We start from the raw sequence: 21,662 nt of genomic DNA, 5'->3' as shown, positions 1-21,662 counted from the left end.
GGGGTTTTTAATCAATCCTTTAAAGTTAATGTAGTTGTCAGTAGAGGGCACCCTAAAGCAATGAAGGTATGTTCAAATTAAACTCATCGCCTTTACTAAAACACCTCCCTTTTTTTCCTTCTGCGCGGTTACGTTTGCCCATAAGAAACATCAACAAGGAATTTTATAATTATTTTTAGCCATCAGCGTCCTCTGTTTAGCAATATGCACAGATGCTTTGCATGCACTTCCAAGAGACACATCTCTTCCCCAACCAAGCTGAGATCCTCAGATGTGAATGGAGATGTTCAGTTTTCATCTCAGACTGCTAGACATATGTAACAAAGCATAAGAAGAGTTGGATCAGGGCCCAGCTCCATAGCTGCCAAGTTATCCCCTTTTTTTTTAAGGGAAATTCCCTTATGCTGAATAGGCTTCCTCGTGAGAAAAGGGAAAACTTGGCAGCTATGCCCAGCTCCCCTGCAAAATAAAAAATTGAACAAACAGGAATTCTTATTCCAAGGATCTTATTGTTAGAAACAACAGGAGCAGTGAGAGGACTCTACAGTTTCTAAAGGCAGGAATATAAGTGAATCGGACTAAACAGACATCGCTCATTGTTGACATTGTATTACATAAGAAGTGTAGAAAAGAAGCAACGTAGAAGGAATAGTTGTGCAACAATCTCTAGCCAATCCATTGTTTGGTTTGTACCATCTCACTAATCCTCCATCTTTCAAGGGATTGGAATAGCAAACTGGACTGGTTTGGATTTGGGGGTAAAAGCATGGGGGGGAATCACATGTGTCTGTCGTGCATGTCAAATGTGCTATATCAGCTTAAACCAGTTTCAACTCCTTGGAAGCACCCTGAGCCTGGACTCTTATGAACTATGGTATCACCACATAATAGAAGTTAATACTCCATGGTAGCTTGACTGAAGCTCTCACTGCATGGTGACGCTTCGCAATGTGTTTTTAATCTAAGTTCAGTAGCTTCTCAAAAAAACCACATTGCATTAGCTCAAGGATTTACATTTTGCACAACAGAACTTCCCCTTCCTCTTCTCTCCCCATGCATGCCCATGCTCTCCTCCTCAAATCTGCTCCAGAGGGATGGAGGTAAACCCAGAGCATTTTTGGGGTGGGGGCACACTGGAAGAAGAGAGGGAGGGGAAGTTCTCTTGCACATCCAAAAGTTCTTGTGCCAATAGAAGTATTTTTCTGGATACTGGCCTAAATATTCTAAGACAGGCATTGCTATGTGTATTGTGGGAGGAGGATATTCAAACCAGGTGCTTGAAATCAACGGGAGTTTTTGCCCTTGATTTCAATGTGCTGTCACTTTTATTCATGAAAGGTGGAAAGGTGAGTAAAGGGTAGGGTTCTTTGGATTTTTTCCGTTCTGCTGGAATTCTGCTTCTGACAAAAAAACTTATTTGCCATGGTGGAATTTACGTAATTATGTCACATTGCGTTCATTTCAAAGCAAAGCAAAGGGATGAAGGGCATACAATCAATTACGTAATGTTTGTGGACTGAAAACAACAACAACAGCAAAAACCGATTGCATTCACTGGATTGAATTCCATTCTGAACATGGGACTTACAGTACAAGAAAGTATCAACAACTCCTTCTTCTGTTTCCTTCTGATTTTCCTTCTGATTTCTGTGGCATCCCTATTTCCTGCTGAGTGCTTACCCAGACCAGCCAGTCATGGTTCCCTGGCAAGTGTAGCTGTATGATACCCAATGCATCCAAGCACCATTTTCAGGTGCATCTTAGGTGTACTCCAATAGGCCTGTATGCCCTTTAAATTTGTGTTTCCATCACTGACATAGTGGCTGAGCGGTAGCTGAATCACTGCCTCTGGCATTCTAGCTGCAATCTCAGATGTTATCAAGACATCTTGCTTGAAGTGACTCATTTTGTGCAGGAGTCCTTGAGTTATCCCAGCCTCTGCCCTCTCGGGCAAAGACAAGGAAGTAAATTACATTTCCCAGCCATATCAATATCAGGTTAAAAGACAGCTAATTATTGATTTCATGCCCCCAACTTTATGCTCGGGAGTGCAGATGTTTACAAAGCATCTACTCTCACAGCAATTCCATTATGGCAATTAAGTGGTGTGCAATTTATAGCAACTATAAATTAATGAGACGGAGGATCCAGCATACTCGCACAAATTAAACAGTCAGTAAGATTATTCCAGGCATGCTGGCATGATTAAAATTAACAATCAAATCCGGTTTTCTATATACCAGTTGAGTTGTTCCATCTATTTCTAGGCGCTGCCATACAAGGAGAGATGTTTCACATTTCATTTATTTTGTCAATTACATTCCTGTTAGTTACTGAATTGTAGGCAGATTTAATTTCTGGCAAGCGAAAGTTCAGCACAAAAGGAAAAGGGGGGTGGGGGTGGGGTGGGAAAGACCACACAGTTATCATTGCTTCTCCTGCACTGCAATGTACTGAGTCGCTGCATATTTCATGATTTAGCAGAAACAAAGTAGAGAATTGGGTATTCAGCATCAATTCATTAAATACAACAACAAAGTTCTAGACCTCATGCATGCATTTCTTCTTCTTGTTGTTGTTGTTGAGATATGTTGTTTGAGATATTTAAAAGTTTTAATGGGAAAAACCACAAGACAGGTGGTATGGGTGGCATAACTACTCACCAAATATTGGGAGCGCCCCCCCCCCTCTTTATTTTGATAGTCAAGCTAGATAAATGCGCACAAGCCCAGGCAACACACACATAGAGACAGACAGACAAAACACAACACAGAGCATTCCCCATCGCTCTGCTCTGCCCTCCCCGAGTAATGCACAAGGTCACTGATGCCCTCTCCAACCTCACCCCACCAGATTACTAGTCAACTCCTAGATTACCAGGCATGTTACAGCGGATCCTCTCGCCTGAAGAATGTAATATGCAGGCAGGGAGGCTCGTGTTCTCTTCAGTGGAATCCAGAGAAGTGTCGTGTGACATCACACCCTGTTTATTTTATTTATTTATTTTATTATTATTTTTGCTGCCAGGAATGGTTCTGTCCTGTCATGCAGGACCAGACTTAGAGGTTTCCCTCCAGCTTCCTTAAGGTTCACTGTCACATTCCCTGCCTCTTGCTTTGGGACAAGGGAATTCCAAGACTCATGGGTTAATCCCTTAGGCTCATCCTTTTAAGGTACAGGTAAAGGACTCCTGGACGGTTACATCCAGTCAAAGACGACTATGGGGTTGCGGCACTCATCTCGCTTTCAGGCCGAGGGAGCTGGTGTTTGTCCACAGACAGCTTTCTGGGTCGTGTCCAGCATGACTAAACCGTTTCTGGCGCAGTGGGACACTGTGATGGAAGCCAGAGCGCGCGGAAACGCCATTTACCTTCCCGCCGCAGTGGTACCTATTTATCTACTTGCACTGGCGTGCTTTCGAACTGCTAGATTGGCAGGAGCTGGGACAGAGCAACGGGATCTCACCCTGACGCGGGGATTTGAACCGCCAACCTTCCGATCAGCAAGCCCAAGAGTCTCAGTGGTTTAGACCAGCGTTTCTCAACCGCTGTTCCGCGGCACATGCCGCGAGACGCTGGCTGGTGTGCCGCAATGTGCGGCGACGAGAAGGGCAATTTGCATTGTCACGTGCCTGGCGGCCGCCAATACACAACACTGACCTGCCGGAAAGTAATATTTCTCCTCCTCTTTCCCAAAGCTCAGTGCAAACGACTGGAGGGTGGTTTTAGAGTCTTGGGAGGCCCCCTAGGGAGGCGCGCTCCAGATCCGCCGCCGGCCCCCCTTAAGCCGCATCGAGGTTGCTCCGCCTCCCCTGCCTCCTTCGCCCGTCCTTCGCCATGGCTGCGCGACGGACGCTGGGCTTCGCGGTCCGGAATTACTCGCAAGCAGCAGCCAAGGTAACCTTTCGCCTTTGAGCCGCCCCGCAGCTCCCCTGGAAGTGCGTGCGCCCTTGTAATCTGGGGGCAGGCAGAGCCTTGCCTGGACTGTACCACTTCGGGCCGCGGAAGAGGAGAATTGGGGGTCTGAAGGCTTCTCCCCTCCCATGGGGCGGCGGGAGGGAGATTAATTCCCTCCTTCCTACTTAATAGGAATACGTATTCAAATAAAATAAAATGCCTAGGGGGGAAATAGCAAGACAGGGAGATAGCTGGCTGAACTATTGTAATATTTTTTTTGGGGGGGGGAGGTAAAGCTTAAAAAAATATTCATAATGTATATAAAACAGAACAGTTATGACAGCTGATGGAAATTAAACGATGAAAAACAAAACTATAAAATAGGCACGAAGTACAGTTGCACATGGGTTAAATTACAGTCATAATTATATAGTCAATATAGGGCGGCACAGAGTTAATTTTTAAAACTTTTTAAATGGCCTCGTGATTTTTTTCATGGAACAAGTGTGCCGTGGCCCAAAAAAGGTTGAGAAACACTGGTTTAGACCACAGCACCACCCGTGTCCCTTCCCTATCCCATAGCACTTCCCTGTCCCATGACACCACCGAGGCAGAATCCAAGATGCTGTCTCTCTTACCCTTACCTTAACATAGGGGGTAGTTTGAACAAGAGATTGGTATATTTGGGGAGGTTGGTTCCTTAGGATGTCAGAACGTGCAGCCATGTCCCAGATTGTAATCTGACATTTTTATTCAGGTGAATTTATTTTTCTGACATTAATATCCCTCCTTTCTTTCATCATGGAATTCAAGGCAGGGTGCACATGGTTCCCCGGCAGTCAACGTGCCAAGCACTGACGAGACCCAGACCTGCTTAACTTCATGAGCAATCATACTGGAAAACAGTTAAGGTAAACAAACAAACAAAATTTACTCTCTGGGTTTAGCCTCCCTGCTTGCCCTCTTCACAGATCATTGGCTAATCCTAGTTGGCTCAAGGCCCGCGTATTGGAACGATGCCTAAATTGGCCAAATCCTTATGATCCTTTAGTTTTGAGCTTCCATCCTTTCGGCTTTTGTTTCGTTGCTAGGAGTTTGTGCATTTTGAGCAAAGCCTTGAGGTTTCCTAGTTGTCTTTTATCCAAGACAGGCTGTTAATTAACATATCACGTTAGACAAGACATCAAAACCTCACTAGGGCTCCTTGCTTTGGCAGTGAAGTGGGCAGCATGGTCACAGCTTGACATTGTAATACTGATATTTTGTAGGCTCTGTGGGTAGACTTTCTGGAATAGGTGGCTTGTGTTTAGGTAGCTTCATTAAACTAGCAGCCAGCAGCCAGTTGGTTTCGTAGTGGCTCTTTGAGACCAACACTATATTCCTGTGTCTAAACATTTTATGAATTGTTTTATGCCAAAGTAAAAGATCACCAGATCAGACCATTCTCTGGTGGCACCATACCTAGTTGTGATTCCAATGCTGTATGTGTGTGTGTGTGATTGTTCAAACCAAGTGGAACACTATCGGTATCTCTGTGCAAACACACTTTTCTTTCTCCAGCTTGCTTTCAAAAATGCTCGCTTCTGCAAGAGAGAAACAAAGAGCAGAACTCACACCACTAAAAATCAGCAATCTAAACAGCTGATGCACCAGCTGTAGGAGACACTTCAGCCAGGCAACAACACTGTTTATGGAGCACTGTGTCTCCTCACACCAAGAAGCCAGTGCATGTTAGCTGTATTATCTTGCAGAGCAAAACAAAAGGCCCCCCTCCCCAAATCTGAGCTATGTGTACAGTATTCCCAATCTGTGCCCCTTAGGATTTGGAAAGTTTTATTGGCCTGACTTGAGTCTAAGGAAGCAGGCCTCTCAGTGGCGTAGCTAGCTGCTTGGGTGCCCAGAGGGTAGGGCGTGCTGCGTGGAGCCGGGAATGCATGGAGTCCACTCCGCCTCCCCCTCAATTGCAGGCACTGTACCGCCCAAAAAGGCAGTGTGGGGCTTGCATCAGTCCGCTGCCTCCCCCTCAGCCGCCCTCCAGCTGAGGGGGAGGTGGTGGCCAGACATGAGCCCCACTTCGCATCACTCCCAGGAGAGAGGTGTGGCTCAGACATGCAGCAGGTAAGTGCCACCCCTGTGGTAAGTGGTCCCCCACCTCACTATGCTAGTGCGGCCTCTTCAAATAGCATGACAAGAGAACGTAGTTACAGGTAGGTAGCTGTGTTGGTCTGACGTAGCCGAAACAAAATAAAAAAATTCCTTCCAGCAGCACCTTAGAGACCAACTAAGTTTGTCATTGGTATGAGCTTTCGTGTGCATGCACACTTCTTCAGATACACTGTGTATCTGAAGAAGTGTGCATTGCATGCACACGAAAGCTCATACGAATGACAAACTTAGTTGGTCTCTAAGGTGCTGCTGGAAGGAATTTTTTTATTTTGTTTCAAGAGAATGTAGGACATTATAAAAGAACAGAAATTTGAGACTAGCAAACGGGGGGGGGGAGAGATGAGGCACCTAGAAGAATCATTAACAACAAATGATAATGTCAATTGGTAATGATAATTGCAATCAAACTTTGCCCCTACTTTCATTGGGATGATTTTGGGTCACAGTTAACTTTCTATTGCCAGCAGAGCGTGAGGAGATCATATGCAAATGAATGCAGAAGTGATTCAGACAGTGTAATTATGGCTTTATTTGGCTGTGCTTGCAAAGTTACACAAGTTTGCAACTCTAATCTTAAAACTCAGGTGTCAAGTGGAGATTAGATTCTGACCTGTGTGTAATTAGATGGTCCCTTCTTTGATCACATAACATTGTTAAATCAAAACGGCAATTATGGTTTCCAAGCTTTTAAAAGACAACCTAAGCAAGCCTGGGATATTAGTCATAAGAGGCAGCTGTTTGTAGGCAAGGAGTCCAGGGGTTCATATCAGATTGAGGCTACTTCTGGGTCCAGCGTCAGTGATTCCAACACAAAGATGAATTATGATATGGAGGAATTATCCAATCTGTGTACTGCAGCAGAACATATCCCCCCATTTGTTGAATAATAAAAACACATGCAGACCAGTATTTTAGGTTTATGGGCAAATTAAGGCCACAACTTTATTGGTTACAGAATGTGAGTGGTATTGACTTAAGCATTGGAATTGAACCGATTATATCTGACTCCTGCCCACCATGCAGGAAATCCAGTAAGGGTCAACCACCAGTACATCAACTGAGAGCTCCCCCAGCGTCCCCAATGGGGTCGTGGCATGGCCCTTACTCCATACCCGGGCTTCGGATGAGATCCACACCCCCGGATCCCTTTAATGGAATATGCTTAAAGAGGAGGGGTAGGAACCAAGAGGGCAATCCCCGGCCACGCAGCTGCTTAAATGCAGCAAGCCACGCCCCCCCCCCCCCGGCGACCAGATTGGTCGGCTGTGGGCGTAACACAGCCAGGAATCCCCTCTGACATGGGGGCATTGCTACGCTCCCGCTGTGCACGGGGAAAGCCCATGGCCAGCTTGCAACACCACCCCGCCGGGAAGCGGAACAGCCTTTCTGCATCATTCTGACATTACAAATACAAATTTGTGAGCATAGGTTGCCATGTTACACAGAAACACTGGCAGTGGATGTGCAGAGTATGACTCATGCATCCCGTTTTTGACTTTGCTGATGCAATAAGAGAAAGGGGCGTGTGCATGTCCATCCGTAATTATTTTCAACAACAATCCCAGCATCGAGTGCTCATAGACAACCCACTGGAACTCAAGGAAACTCTTTCCCTACTGTAAAGTGCATGCTGAAAGTTTCTAAAGCTGCTGTTAGTTTTAAAAAAGTGCTCTTTTTGTTTCATTATGGGAGCTTGTTTTATTATTAATGCAATCAGTAGACTGCATGAATTAACACCCTTCATGATATTCAAACATAAAAGAGGGGAATTTTAATATCTTGTAGGGTCGTATTATTAACAGCTCATAAAAACTAAACGGACAATCTGCTCTGACGCTTGTTAACCTGACCGTCGAGGTAACAATTTTTGCTTCTTCAAAATGGACAATACTTTGAAATAGTTTTATGTATTTATATGTGAAGCTTCTCATTCAGTTGTTCTGACTAGGTGATACTTCAGCTTTAATATCACAATCAAATCTGGTGGTTTATTTCACCAGCTGCGATTGTAGTGATGGGTGTCTTGTCATTGACCTTAGTTGCACACAATTAAAACCATATGAGCTGTTCTGACACACGGCAGTAGATACTTTTGCAAGTGTATTATTTCTGTACTGCTCACAGTCATTTTGAGGACAGGACACAATAATGCTGTTTACCCCCAAGAGATTCACATTCAGCAAAGTTATATTAGGATATTTATCCTAGGGTTTTTTTTAGTGTCTCCGATTGCTAGTCATTCTCTGTGGATGTGTCACATGCAGTTACATTCATTAAATCCCACTGATTCCAACGAAGCCAAGTTGTGTCTACACTTTGGTGGTTGACTAACTCACCTCCCATCACTGTGTAAGGAGAGAATTCCTTACAGCTAAGCTGCTGCGCTTCAGTTAATATTATGTTGTGATAAGGATGGAAACATTTAAAAGGGTTCTGTTAAAGAGTTGAGTCCGGTCCCTGCCCAATTATTGAAACAGAAAAGAATGCAGAATGGCTGGCCGAAAAGGAACTTGAGCGGCAAATTGGTGTTAATATTAAAAATAACAACTAAAGTGTTTTTCAAATGCATCTGAAGCACAAAGTTACCCAGGGAGAATTTCACAATAGCCACAAAATGAATGCTCCACGCAGGACAATTTAAAAGCAAAATTTAAGCACTTTTTTTTTTTTTGCATCTGTTCACCTTCAACCCAATTTGTACCCCAAAGAAATTGGTGGAAAGTATTAGAAAGGGGGCAGAGTTTTTAAAGCTGTGGATGGAAACTTGGTTGCATTTGATTGAAACTTAACGTGCATTTTAAACTGATCTGATTCCATGTGGCAAAAACAACAGCAACACAGCTGTTTCTAGTTTGTCTTAAACTGCAGCTTCCTACTTCATCTGAACTTGCAAAATTGTGGATTGTGCAAACAACAGCTGGCTAACCAGCAAGGACATCCAACCAGGATGTACGTGATGTAGGAATCCCCATGGCTCATGCTTGTAAAAGTGGTGCGTTTGGAGCAATGGGTTCATTGCGAGTAGTAGAATTTTAATGTAGTTCTAAAAAATAGTTTTCACAGTCTCCTGAAAGCTAAGAGAAGCCATAATATCCACATATAGTGTTTTTCTTTGTGTGCTCTTGTGATGTTAATATGTGAGATGGGTGGCTTGGGGGAGGGACTAGCAGGTGAGCCATGTACTCTCTATCCCTGCCCCTACTTGATCTTAATCTCTTTAATTGCATGGAGACCAGCTGCATGGAAGGAGCTTGCAGTCTATTGTCAGCAAGCTTGTAGATTTCACATTTGTACCAGTGTGGTGTAGTGGTTAAGAGTGGTAGACTCCTAATCTGGGGAACTGGGTTCGCGTCTCCGCTCTTCCACATGCAGCTGCTGGGTGACCTTGGGCTAGTCACACTTCTCTGACCTCACAGAGTGTTTGTTGTGGGAGAGGAAGGGAAAGGAGAGTGTTAGCCGCTTTGAGACTCCTTCGGGTAGTGATAAAGCGGGATATCAAATCCAAACTCTTCTTCTCCTTCTTCTCTGGAAAAGACTCTAAAAGGGGACTCGGAAGCATGGGCTTCTACAGGACATGTGTTCAAAGTGAAACACTGAAAAGGTGAAGCCAGCTAGTTTCTCACAAAAAGTGAGAAGCATAATGCCTGTACATTTTGTCTCGTGTCTCAGGTTCTACAAGCACTACAGACACTATCTTTTCTTTCTTTTCTTTTAAAAAGCTGGGAATCAAGGGATTATGGTTCATCTCCCCCCTCCCCCTGACACCCATGATAGTAATTGTAATTTTAATGTCTCCCTAGGGATTTCACATTTGCATTCTTGCTTGGGGAAGGCTGTAAAATTATAGGGCTGTATAAATTTCTAGTAAGGTACCACAACCTTCCCCACTATACTTCTTACACTGCATAAAAGGGGATGGAGTCCTTCAGTGGATGCCTTTTAGTGGCTGTTATGTAAACATACCTCCATGAATATGTGCAGGCTTATTACATTTCATTATTTATTTAAAAATCCTGCTTCAGATAAATCCAGTGGTGGATGAAGTACCTCTCCATTGAAACTGGATGTCATTGAAGTTGTTCCTAAAGTTGCTTGCAACCTTATTTCCTCTTGGTCAAACAACAGGTATAATTGACTATGGCTATTACCTGCTTTTAATAGGAGTCTTCTCTTCACTATCCATTTTCTGTTGCTAAGGAAACCATTTTTTCCCCCATAAGGCAATGACTATGCAAGAGATAACTGTGTGTTGTAATGGCACAATGAGAAATAACGGGCAATGTGATAAATCACGCCTTGTGACCTGCTGTTTCACTAGCGTGTTACTGCAAACAGGCACAATTAAATGTGAAATAATGACACATGTATCTCACCAGCTTTCGCAATGAAATTAGGAGGGAAGAGACTCCTGCCCCACTTCCTGCGGCCCCTTCCCCGCCTCTTCCTGCTCTGACCCTTCCTCTTCTCCCAGTTCTGGCTTCTGCCTTGTGGGAGGCACAAAACCTCATAAATCACTGTCCCCTTCTCCTGGATCAGCCTCTGGCCCTGTGCCCTCAGCTCACCCACTTCTCGGCGGCCTCCCGATCCCTAACACCCAGTCCGATACCATGTGCGAATGGTGTTTCTTGATGGCAGGGGACAAGACGGATCATGCAACACGGAACAGCTGCAGTCCAAAGTCAAGTGATGTTCTATGCCAGTGTTTCCCAACCTTGCGCCTCCAGATGTTTTCGGACTACAATTCCCATCATTCCTGACCACTGGTCTTGCTGGCTAGGGATGATGGGAGTTGTAGTCCCGAAACATCTGGAGGCACAAGGTTGGGAAACACTGTTCTATGCAGTAGTGAGTCATGGGGAAATCTCCTGGTCCCTACCTCTTCTGATCCTCTGTGGCTACTTAAAGTATTAATACCAGTGTGCCAGTCAAGCAGTTTGTCATGTGCACAGGGTCTTAATTTAGGCTTGTTTGCATTGCGTTTCCGCCATTGATGGCGAAGGTGCTCTTGGGCCAATTTAGGTAGACGAAGCAAAACTCATCAGGTGCTGGACAGGACTGGTGGCGGGTTCCTCAGGGACCTCAGTGGAGAGAGTTGGTGATGTGTTGATGCATATTTACAGAAAAACCCATGGTGATGCTACTCCAGCATTCAATTATCATGTGGTGCTGTAAATCTGAACTATGGCATGCAAACAGGACTATTGTGTTGTATGGGATGATAGCTCTGAGGCTACTTGAGTTCGTCTGGAGCCTAAACCAGAAATACCCAGTTGCCAAAAATAAAATAAAATACTGAGGCATCTCTGTTAAAGAGAGATTAGCAAATATCCAGAGAGTCAATTTTAATAACATTTCCAGCTGGTTAATTAAGGCCAAGACCCCCCCATTTTGTGTGAAATGAAACGAATAAAGCGGGAGGCAACCATTTTAAATATTTTAAAAACTAGCGAGAAAATGAGGATTCTCTTTAGGTGCTACCATCTCAATTAACCCTGATAAATGTGTTCACAGCCCCCCCCCATAACTCATCACAACTGATTTGAAGTGCCAATATTCCCCCCTTCCCCCCCACTCATTTAAAAAGCTGCACAGTGCCTACGCAGGATCCCATTGCTGGCCACATTTGTAAATAACTATTTATTTATTTATTTATTAATACGATGAGAGAGAAGCTCAAGGATATTTGGTAAGATAATTGAGACTCCCCCCCCTTTTTTTTGCAAGGAAACATCTCTGCGTTCCAGAGGCATGGAAGTTTTTCATGAATTAAATTATGTTCTGCAAGTATAGAGCAAAAAAAGAAAAGAGAAGATAAAACTGTTAGCAGTGCTTTGGGGGATCACTCGGTGTTTGCAGATAAAAGCCTAATCTGAAGGAAATCTGCCTTGTGTTTGGTGCTGATAGGGAATGAAAAGGCAGGCAGCAGCAGAACTTCTGAATATCTTTGAAAAGCAGGCAGCAAGTTTGCAGCAAGTTTTGCTACTCAGCTAGCTCCTAGGTCTTCCTTCATATCCAAGCCTACTGAGGGTGGGCAAGAGTAGGTCCTTTTTGTTGTTGTTGTACTTTCCAAGAAGCTGACCTGGCTCAAGGGTGCAACTGCAAAATCACCCATAACACTCCCATCATCACTGCTTCTCCGTTGCTTCCTGTGCACTTAACAGGGAACTACAAAAACGGGGTATTTGGGACTTCCGGTCTGTCGCGGCGGAGAGAAGGACGCAGGGACTTCGCGCGCCAAAGTCCCTGGCTTCGCGGAGGGGGGGGGGGAAGTCCGCAGAGCGAGCGGACTCCCCGTAAAAGCACCGGGTAGAGAGTCCCGGTGACTCACGCGCCCAGCGGCTGCTCCGTTTTGCGGATCCCCCGCTGCCCGAGAGCTCAGTAGAGCGATCGAGAGCCGGCGGGGTGGAACCGCGGGAGCCATTTTGGGCTTAATCTTACCTCCGAGAAGTGAAGCTCCGAGTCCTGACCAGGCAAGCGGCGGATTCTTCCGAACAAAGTTAAAGGTTACCATAAAGTAAGTGGAATTTTGATTACGGACTCTAAATTTAACAATTGGAAAAATAGGAGAGACTTTAAAGTAACGGAAGTCGGTCTCTTCCTAATGGAAAACTGGGAGGCGCTTTAAAAAATCTTAAGCCGAACGACGAAAAGCATTTGGAATTGTGGACCCGAAAGAAAGAAAGACTTTTTCGAACCCTCTCAACTCCCGAGTCCGGCACCCCTTGAGGTACAGCATTAAAAAGGGGGAGAGTGTTTTGACAGCTGTCAAAAGCTGTCAAACTGTCAAAAGACCGGGTGGATTTATTGCACTGTTGTGATCAGTAAAAATTGACTGAAAATGTGTTAGAACTATTTAACATTGGAACTAAGAATGGATTTGTGATTGAATCAAAAGACAAAGGAAAAGAGCAGCCAAAATGGAGTTGATCGTCTAAGGAAGGAATTTTCCAGCACCCTTTGTTCTCCACCTCCTGTTTGTCTGCGGTTAGGAAAAGTATGAAAACAAAGTACTCTCGAGCCTTCCAGGAGGCTGTGTTAAACTATCTACAAACATGGGAGGACATTTACAAGGAACGGCAACATCCCAATTTACCAGCAGATGAGGTTGAAGTCCAAGTCCAGGACTCAGAGGAAAATTTGAATTTGGAGACTGTGGAGATTGAGACTGGTTGTCAGGAGAAACAATTTGATGAGAATTTTAAAGAGGACTTGGACTATAAAAAATATGCTTGGGATGAAGCAAAGCATGGACTTCAAAAGGAAGAAAAACAAGCAGAGCAAGAAAATGAGAAGCAAAGGAACTTGAGGTTTAATGGACTTGAAGATCCTGGAGGGGTTGGAATGTGGGGTGATGTCAGTGAGGAATGGGAAAGACAGGGGCAGAGGGGGACAAGGGCCTGGAGACGGACATGGGAAAGAATGGGTGTGGGATGAAAATTTTAGTTAAAAGTTTTACTTTTAGTTTTTGAAAGACGGTTTTCGAAATTTTGGCCTGTTAATGGAAATGCTGATCCAATTGGGGGAAAAGACTTAGGGAGAGGAGATGGAGTGTAAAAATGAAAGAAAATAAGCTGGGTTTTCTGGAGGGAGACATAAGAACGGCTTAGGAAAGTATTCAAGTTAATGTAAATTTTTGTAAGTTAAGTTAGGTTTTTAGGCAGAAAGCTGCCTACTCTCCTCTCCTTACTCTGAGCTACTCAGTGGCAGGGAGTGCTCGGGGGGGGGGGGTGAGGAGGGGATATAATGGAACCTTGGAAATGCTGTGCCCTACAGGTTCCTCTTGTGGCAGGAGGGGGCCTGTGGGAGGGCAGCATGGAAAAGGAGGAGGATTGAGTTAATAGTATAAGAAAAGGATTTTAAACTGAAATAGAAAACCCGCCATAAGCTTTTAGATTTTGTTCAGGGAAAACCAGGAGGAAGACTATCGAGGAAGTCACAATTTTAAGGTTAAGATAATAAGAATTGGGGAGTCAAAATTCTCCCCTACTATTGTTATGTGTATGTTTGTTTAAGTATGTTTACGAAAGAGCTGGGGGAAACCAATCCTCAGAGCTCCTCCATTCCTGTCCCTTCAGTGGCAGGGGGGGGAAGAGGGGGGAGGAGGGAGGGGGGAGGTCAAACCCAGCTCACAATGGACCCCCTTTGATTCTCAAAGCGCACGGGTTTCACTGGTGGCAGAGGTGGACCAGTGGGTGGAGGGAAGACGAAGGGACAGTGTTGTATTGTATGTTTGTGTAGTTGTGTAGTTTGTTTAGTTTTGTTTGAAAATTCATAAAAATTACTATAAAAAAAAAACGGGGTATTTGGAGACAACATGGCCTTCTAGAGGCCTTTTGCACTGTTATCCTGAAATGAAACCCTCCATTTGTACAGCAGCAAGGCTTGGGCCTACCACGCAACAAGGTGAACCAAATTGTGATGCCAAGATGAAGGCACGAATAGGTGCTTCACTGATGCCTCAACTAGGGCCAGGGCCTGTTCAGTATTGGCCCCGACTCGGTGGAACGCTCTCTCACAGGAGACCAGGGCCCTGCGGGATTTGACATCTTTCCACAGGGCCTGCAGGACGGAGCTGTTCCGCCTTGCTTTTGGGTTTTGATTTGGGCCATTTTAAAATGAGGCTGCATTTTAAAACAATTTTTCAATCTAAATTGTAGTTTAACCTGCATTTTAATCAATTGTTTTTGTTTCTTTTGCCTTTTATTGTAATTTTATTGATGTCAGCCACCCTGAGCCCGGCTCTCACTGGGGAGGGCGGGGTATAAATAATAATAATAATAATTATTATTATTTCAAGTCTTGGGCCTGGCTTGGAGGGATGCGGGGGACATTTGGTGCTCCCATCTCAGGCAGCGAAATGGCTTGGGACGTCACTGACAGTAGTACCTTGGCCGTCATAGAATTGTAGCGTTGGAAGGGATCTTGTGGGTCATCTAGTCCAACCCCATTGTATTGCAGGAATCTCAACTAAAGCATGCACAATTTCAAAATAGCCCTTTAGCTATGGCACTGGGAACCAATGTTTATACCAGCAAAGCTCCATGACGTAGTTGCCTGGCAGCACAACTGAAATAATACGGTTTTAAAACTATTAAACTGTTCATTTATTTCTTTGTCTGAGGGAGTTTATACGTTCTTTAGAACTGACAGTTCTTGTCGGGTTTTTTGTTTTCAATTTTGTAGATGGGCACCATTTTCACATAACGTCTCAGGAAGCAACTAGGAGGGTGCCAACCAACAGTACTATGCTGGTGTGAGTCATCTTTTAAATTAAATTAAAACTATTCTCTTTCCTTTCCTGTGCATACCTTCTGAGATCTGTGGTCAAATCCAGTGCTGTTTTTTCCAGAAAAAGAGGTGCCGGAACTCACCATGAACGCCTCCCTTGTTCTCTTATAATGGCAACGGCACCCACCTGAGAGATGCCGGAATTGAGCTCCGGTGAGTTGCGGCTGGCGGGGGGGGGGAGCCCTTGACGTATCCCACTAAGTTCACCCCAAATTAGACCCAAATTTGGTCCCTGGGCCAGTAATTCCTCACCCCTGCTAAAGAGAAGCCACCGCCTCCTAAATCTGAATGAATGTGAAGGGGTTTGATCTGGGGGCAATGGGGCTTGCCATCAGTAGTTTCCCGTTGTCTGCTTGAACCCTGAACTTAGGAGAGAAATGTTCCCTTTCCTGCTCTGGTTGTACTCCTAACTGCCTTGCGGGATGGACTGGACTCTCCAGTTGAGGGGAGAGGTAAAATTGTGTCCTCATAACCCACTGATATCAAGGAGAGCCATAGTAATCCTAATCACACTACCTAATATTACAATCCTATAAAGAATGCAATTGCATTTGATTTAGCCCAAGGAACTTGGCAAAGGATAAAGTCATTATTTAATAATGTTTTCAATTATCCATAAGCTCTGTCTGCATTACCCGAGGCTAAGGCAGAGTGTGGTGAAACTAGCTCAAGTGCTTCCCTCCCCCCTTTTTGTGGAGGAAATGAGTGGAGGAAATCTTGCTTTTTTCCTTCCATTCCATCTCATTCCGTCCAGCCATATTGTCCACATGTGCTACCCATCTGGATCTCTTCCAAGAAGAGGAAATTGGAACTGCGGGAAATGGATTAGCTGTAAATGTCAGCTAAGAAATGTTGAGCCATAATGTTTGGGTTTTTACAGAAGGATTTATTGCCTTGCGGCTCCCCAAGGAATCACCCTTTCAGGGGGCACTGCTGTCTTCTTCAAGGCACTGGAGTTGAATAGTTTCCATTTCTTGGCATTCTTCTCATTCCAGACATGTTTTCTGCAAATGATGGCACACTAGAAGCCCTGTTCAGACATCCCGTTTTGTACAATGAATACACACATGGCAGGAGGAGGTGGCCACAGGTGTCTTCAATTGCATGTTCATATGTGTGTTTGCAGTGTGTTTGTGTGATTCGGAACATTGCGTTGCCACTATTGTCTTTATGGGGTTCCTGTAGCATCTCCCATCATATGTAAAACTTTTAAGATCTAGTGGTTTCATATATTCTTAGTTTAATAGGCCCTGGTCACAATATGTGTCTTCCATTGGAACCTCCATGGAAATAGTTCACCAAGACTAAAGAATTTCACCTGGAAGGGATTCTTATAATGGCAACTACAAGAGTTTGGGTTGGTTGTTCCTTGTGCAGATGGGAGAGAAATTTTGATTCAGTTCTCATTTAAAGGCAGACTTCTCTGAATTTTGCAATGCAGTTCTCCAGCCAAGTATAGTGGAATCTCAGTTCCTGAAAGCCTCTGTTCTGTTGTCGTGCCCTTTGGTTCCCAAATGCCAACCCGGAAGTAAATGCTTCCGTTTTCGAACATTTTTTTTTGAACCCGAATGTGTGATGCAGCTTCCACTAAGTGCAAGAAGCTCTTGCAACCAATGGGAAGCCATGCCTCAGTTTTCAAATGTTTTGGAAGCGGAACGCGCTTCCAGAACGTATTTTGTTCGAGAACTGAGGTACCACTGTAATGTGTTCAAAAATGCATATACAAGGGAAACAAGCATGCATTATGTCAGGGAAAATTGCTGTGCAAAAATGTGTACAGTATACAGTATCAGGAGAAATTTGCTCTGAAATGCTGGTGAATTTTCGTGGTAAACCCTCCCCCCCCCAAAAAAAATCAATTCCTCCAAGTCTTGTGGAAATGTGGAGAACTGAACAGAAGATTGGAAAAAAATAGAAATTGAGAAAAACTGGGATTGTCTGACTCTCCCGTGCCTAGTTGCATGCATCTTCTAATTCATTAAATGTATGGTTGCTTATTCTCATTCAGTGACTGAGCAGGAAAAAAAATATTTCCCCGTTGTCTAATATTTCTCTCAGCGTGTGTTCCAGGCCAGAGAATTTACTGTTTGGGTTGCTTTTTTTTTAATTATTTTTTAAAAAAGACATGATCCATTTATTTGGAATAGGTGAGGGAGAAACTATTGTTAGTCTGTCAGTGGCTGAGAAAAAGAGCATACAGATTACCAATATGTTGGTAAAGAATGGACGTTTTCTGAATCTTATCATGCCTTCACAAATGCTTGGCTGTAATTGGTGTTTGCCAAGCTGCCCTTCAAACTGTCATCCCTGTTAAGGGATATTCAAATTAAGCACATCTGTGCTCTCTGCTTCCATTTTCTTCATAGCTTATAAAAACAACTTTTGAAACACTTAGCAAATATTATCTTTGAGCTCCCATTCTAGCCTATAAAATAAAGGATAATTTCACATGATGCACAGATGCAAACCTGGATTTCCCATGAAGTATATGCTTAAAAATGGAGGTGTGAGTAATCAAGACTCTTGCCCTGTTTACATGTTACTTGTGTGTAGGGGGGGGGGGGTTAGCCCTTGGAGTGTGGCCCCTGGAGTCATGTCTTTTTCTTTCGACAAAGGATACGTTGTGTGCTGTTCAGCACCAACACTTTGAATTGTGCTCAGAAACATACTGGGAGCCAATGTAGATCTCTCAGGGCTGGTGTTATGTGGTCCCGGCTGCCACTCCTAGTCACCAGTCTAGCTGCCGCATTCTGGATTAATTGCAGCTTAATTAATCCAGTAGCCCCACGTAGAGCGCATTGCAGTAGTCCAAGCGGGAGATAACTAGAGCATGTACCACTCTGGCAAGACAGTCTGCGGGCAGGTAGGGTCTCAGCCTGCATACCTGATAAACAGCCTGATAAACAGCTGCCCTGGACACAGAATTGACCTGCACCTCCATGGACAGCTGTGAGCCCAAAATGACTCCCAGGCTGCACACCTGGTCCTTCAGGGGCACAGTTACCCCATTCAGGACCAGGCAGTCCTCCACACCTGCCCGCCTCCTGTCCCCCACAAACAGTACTTCTGTCTTGTCAGGATTCAGCCTCAATCTGTTAGCCGCCATCCATCTTCCAACCGCCTCCAGGCACTCACACAGGACCTTCACCGCCTTCACTGGTTCTGATTTAAAAGAGAGGTAGAGCTGGGTGTCATCTGCATATCAATGAACACCCAGCCCAAGCCCCCTGATGATCTCTCCCAGCGGCTTCATATAGATATTAAAAAGCATGGGGAAGAGAATGTAGTTTATGTTCAGCAAAGATCCCTAGCAGTTGCCAATAAAAGGGTGTTGCTTTTGGCTTTATTGCTTCCTATTGATCCTAGCTGAGATTTGAGTAAATATTTTAACCTCGAGTAGCCTACCTGTGAATTGGCCCATGCCCTTTTCTTTTGCAATGTGGGCAAGTTTTTTGTTGCTGATTTTATTTTATTTTTTCCTATAATGACTTAGCACTATTAATAGTTGTCTTTGAATGGGCCATCCAGGACAAAGCTTCTCTTTTATCAGGTTGTAAAGTATTTCCACTAGTTTCTTATGCCACCTGTTTTTAACAGCAGAGTGCTATGTGTCTGCAGGCCCGCCCCCCCCCACCTCCCTAGTTTGTTTGAAATGTCAAAATCCATTTATGAAATCTCAGAACTGCTCTTGAATTACTTTAAATTTGGGGGGGGGAATCAGCTTTGAGCAAAATTTGGGAAAGTGAGTGGGTGGCTGCAATTGACTGATTTCCATCTCTTAATGCTGCCCACATGGGCAGACATTAGGATTTCTTGCAAGGAAAGAAATAACTTTCCATCTTAATATTCCTCCTTCCTTTGTTTCCTTCACTTCCTCAAGGGATTAGCAAAGCAAACACCTACAATGCTATAGTTACAGGTAGGTAGCCGTGTTGGTCTGAGTCAAAGCAAAATAAAAAAAATTCCTTCAGTAGCACCTTAAAGACCAACTAAGTTTTTATTTGGTATGAGCTTTCGTGTGCATGCACACTTCTTCAGATACACTTGAAACAGAAGTCAGACCCTTATGTTCGAGACCTACATTGCTATATCATGAACAGGCACCCAGACTGCAGATGTTTCCTAGTCAAGTTCCTCTTGAAACACTGCTGCATACAGCAGGACAACAGGGACTTGGTGAATCGAGGTGGCTGTCCCGTGCTGTAACAGCCAGCACCACTCTGAATAAATATTGTTTTTCATTGTTTTATATTGGGGTGGGGAGTATGTTTCGTTTCTCCCAAAGAATCTTGCTAATGGTAGTTTAGTGAGGGTGTTGAAAATTCAGTTAAGAGACAGGCCGGAAGTATCCCAGGGCAGTGTGCAACTGTGTATGCAGAATGTTTCTCTTTCATCAGAGAGCAATCTTAATGCCCCCTAGCTCCAAATCTAGAACTAGAGACTGGTTCGTACAATATCAGGGGGAGGGAGGTGGAAACGGACCACTTCCTTCTGGTAAGGCCTATCCTGATTCAGGAATGTTTGCAAGGAAAGTGGGGGAGGGCAGGTGCATCTCTCCTTTCAGGACTGTGTGTGCACGCGTGCATATGCATCTTTGCTGTAGCTCTTCTGTTCACATATGTTCACAATGTAGTATATTGGCCCTCCGGGTTTGCAACCAGGCTCAGGAGCTGCCCGAGCCAGTTCTCACCACCGGTGGCTGGTGTGTTGCATTGGGAACTCTGGTTTTGTCCCAGTTTCCCTACCTAATAATAATAACAATTTATTATTTGTACCCCGCCCATCTGGCTGAGTCTCCCCAGCCACTCTGGGCTGCTCCCAATCGAATATTAAAACAATACAGCATTAAATATTAAAAACTTCCCTAAACAGGGCTGCCTTCAGATGTCTTTTAAAAATAGGATTGCTGCTTATTTCCTTGACATCTATTGGAAGGGCATTCCACAGGGTGGGTGCCACTACCGAGAAGGCCCTCTGTCTGGTTCCCTGTAACCTCACTTCTCGCAATGAGGGAACCGCCAGAAGGCCCTCGGCGCTGGATCTCAGTGTCTGAGCTGAACGATGGGGGTGGAGACGCTCCTTCAGGTATACAGGACTGAGGCCGTTTAGGGCTTTAAAGGTCAACACCAATACTTTGATGAGTTCTAAAAGGGGCAACACTGAGATTAAGAAGGAGGAAGATGACAGGCAGTTCGTCCCATCCCGGGCTGGTTGCAAGAAAAGGAAAAAAGGGAGGTGGGTTGAGGAGAGTGCAGAATGAGGTTGGAGGAGCAGTGCTCCTTTTGCCCTAACGAAGCTGCTTCATTAGCTCTCACATACCTCCCATGGCTGGTCCAATGTATTTTACCTCTTCAGGTGTCTCTCATACTTAGCACAATAAACCTGGCTACAGCAGACCGCTTTCAGATTTCTGCACCACGTTGCTGCTTCCTTCCATGGTGCACTAAAACTGAGCAAAGCAGCACCACAGCGGGCGCAGGAGCACAGCCGGCCCTCCCCTCAAGGACTTTGGGAAGCCAGCAATTATGGCATAAAAGCCTTTCTATTTCAGCTGGCATTGTGCGGAATGGCAGGAGCCTCAATTAAGGTTGACGTTGATTGTATCAGTGTATTCAGAAAGTAGAAGGGAAAGGGATAGACACAAAAGGCTGAACTCGCTCCCGCCTCCCCCATAGAAGATTGCGCTGCCGACTTGAACCCCCATGGTCCATTTTGTTTGTTCAGTTTCGCTAGTATAAAACTCTGAACAAAACACCTAAGTCACTAAGGTTGTTTTAGAAATGGATGGTCCGTCCCAGTGATGGAAATGGGTTTGGTGTTTTCTGCTTCAACGTTCTTTTCTGGGACATTTATTTTATTTTTCGTAAGGGATGTTATAGCAGATCAAAGTAAAAAAAACAACACCACACCAATTGATGTTTCGTTCAAGCACTAATGCTTTTCTGGAACATCATTTCTGCCTCTTCCTCCCCTCTAATGCAACTTCAAGCATTACAGTTCTTTAAGTTCCAAAAGGGTAGCCTTGTTAGTTAGCCTGTTGTAGCAACAACAAGAACCTGGTAGCACCTTAAACACATTTATTGTGGCATGAGCTTTCAAAGGCCAGTCCATGAAAGTTTACACCATAACTAGGTATGGACAATATATTGATATACAGTGGTACCTCGGGTTACAAACACTGCGGGTTACAGACTCCACTAAACCAGAAGTAGTACCTCAGGTTAAGAACTTTGCTTCAGGATGAGAACAGAAATTGTGCTCCAGCGGCGCAGTGGCAGCGGGAAGCCCCATTAGCTAAAGTGGTACTTCAGT

The 21,662-nt window shown here is 44.5% G+C and overlaps 1 long non-coding RNA gene across 2 annotated transcripts in view; it reads left to right on the top strand.

Annotated features, from left to right (window-relative positions):
* Window positions 1-21,662, top strand: part of LOC148686196 (uncharacterized) — a 59,265-nt gene that overhangs the window by 17,646 nt on the left and 19,957 nt on the right. For both annotated transcript variants that reach the window (XR_015948885.1, XR_015948884.1), the window contains exon 2: window positions 4,710-4,807. This is a non-coding gene — a long non-coding RNA (uncharacterized LOC148686196). The remainder of the gene's footprint in view (window positions 1-4,709; window positions 4,808-21,662) is intronic.

The sequence above is a fragment of the Zootoca vivipara genome, chromosome 3 (genome assembly GCF_965207765.1).
Source record: "Zootoca vivipara chromosome 3, rZooViv2.hap1.1, whole genome shotgun sequence".
In the NCBI taxonomy this organism is placed as follows: Eukaryota; Metazoa; Chordata; class Lepidosauria; order Squamata; family Lacertidae; genus Zootoca; species Zootoca vivipara.
The sequence above is the reverse complement of the archived record's forward strand: the minus strand, read 5'-3'. Positions and strand labels throughout refer to the sequence as shown.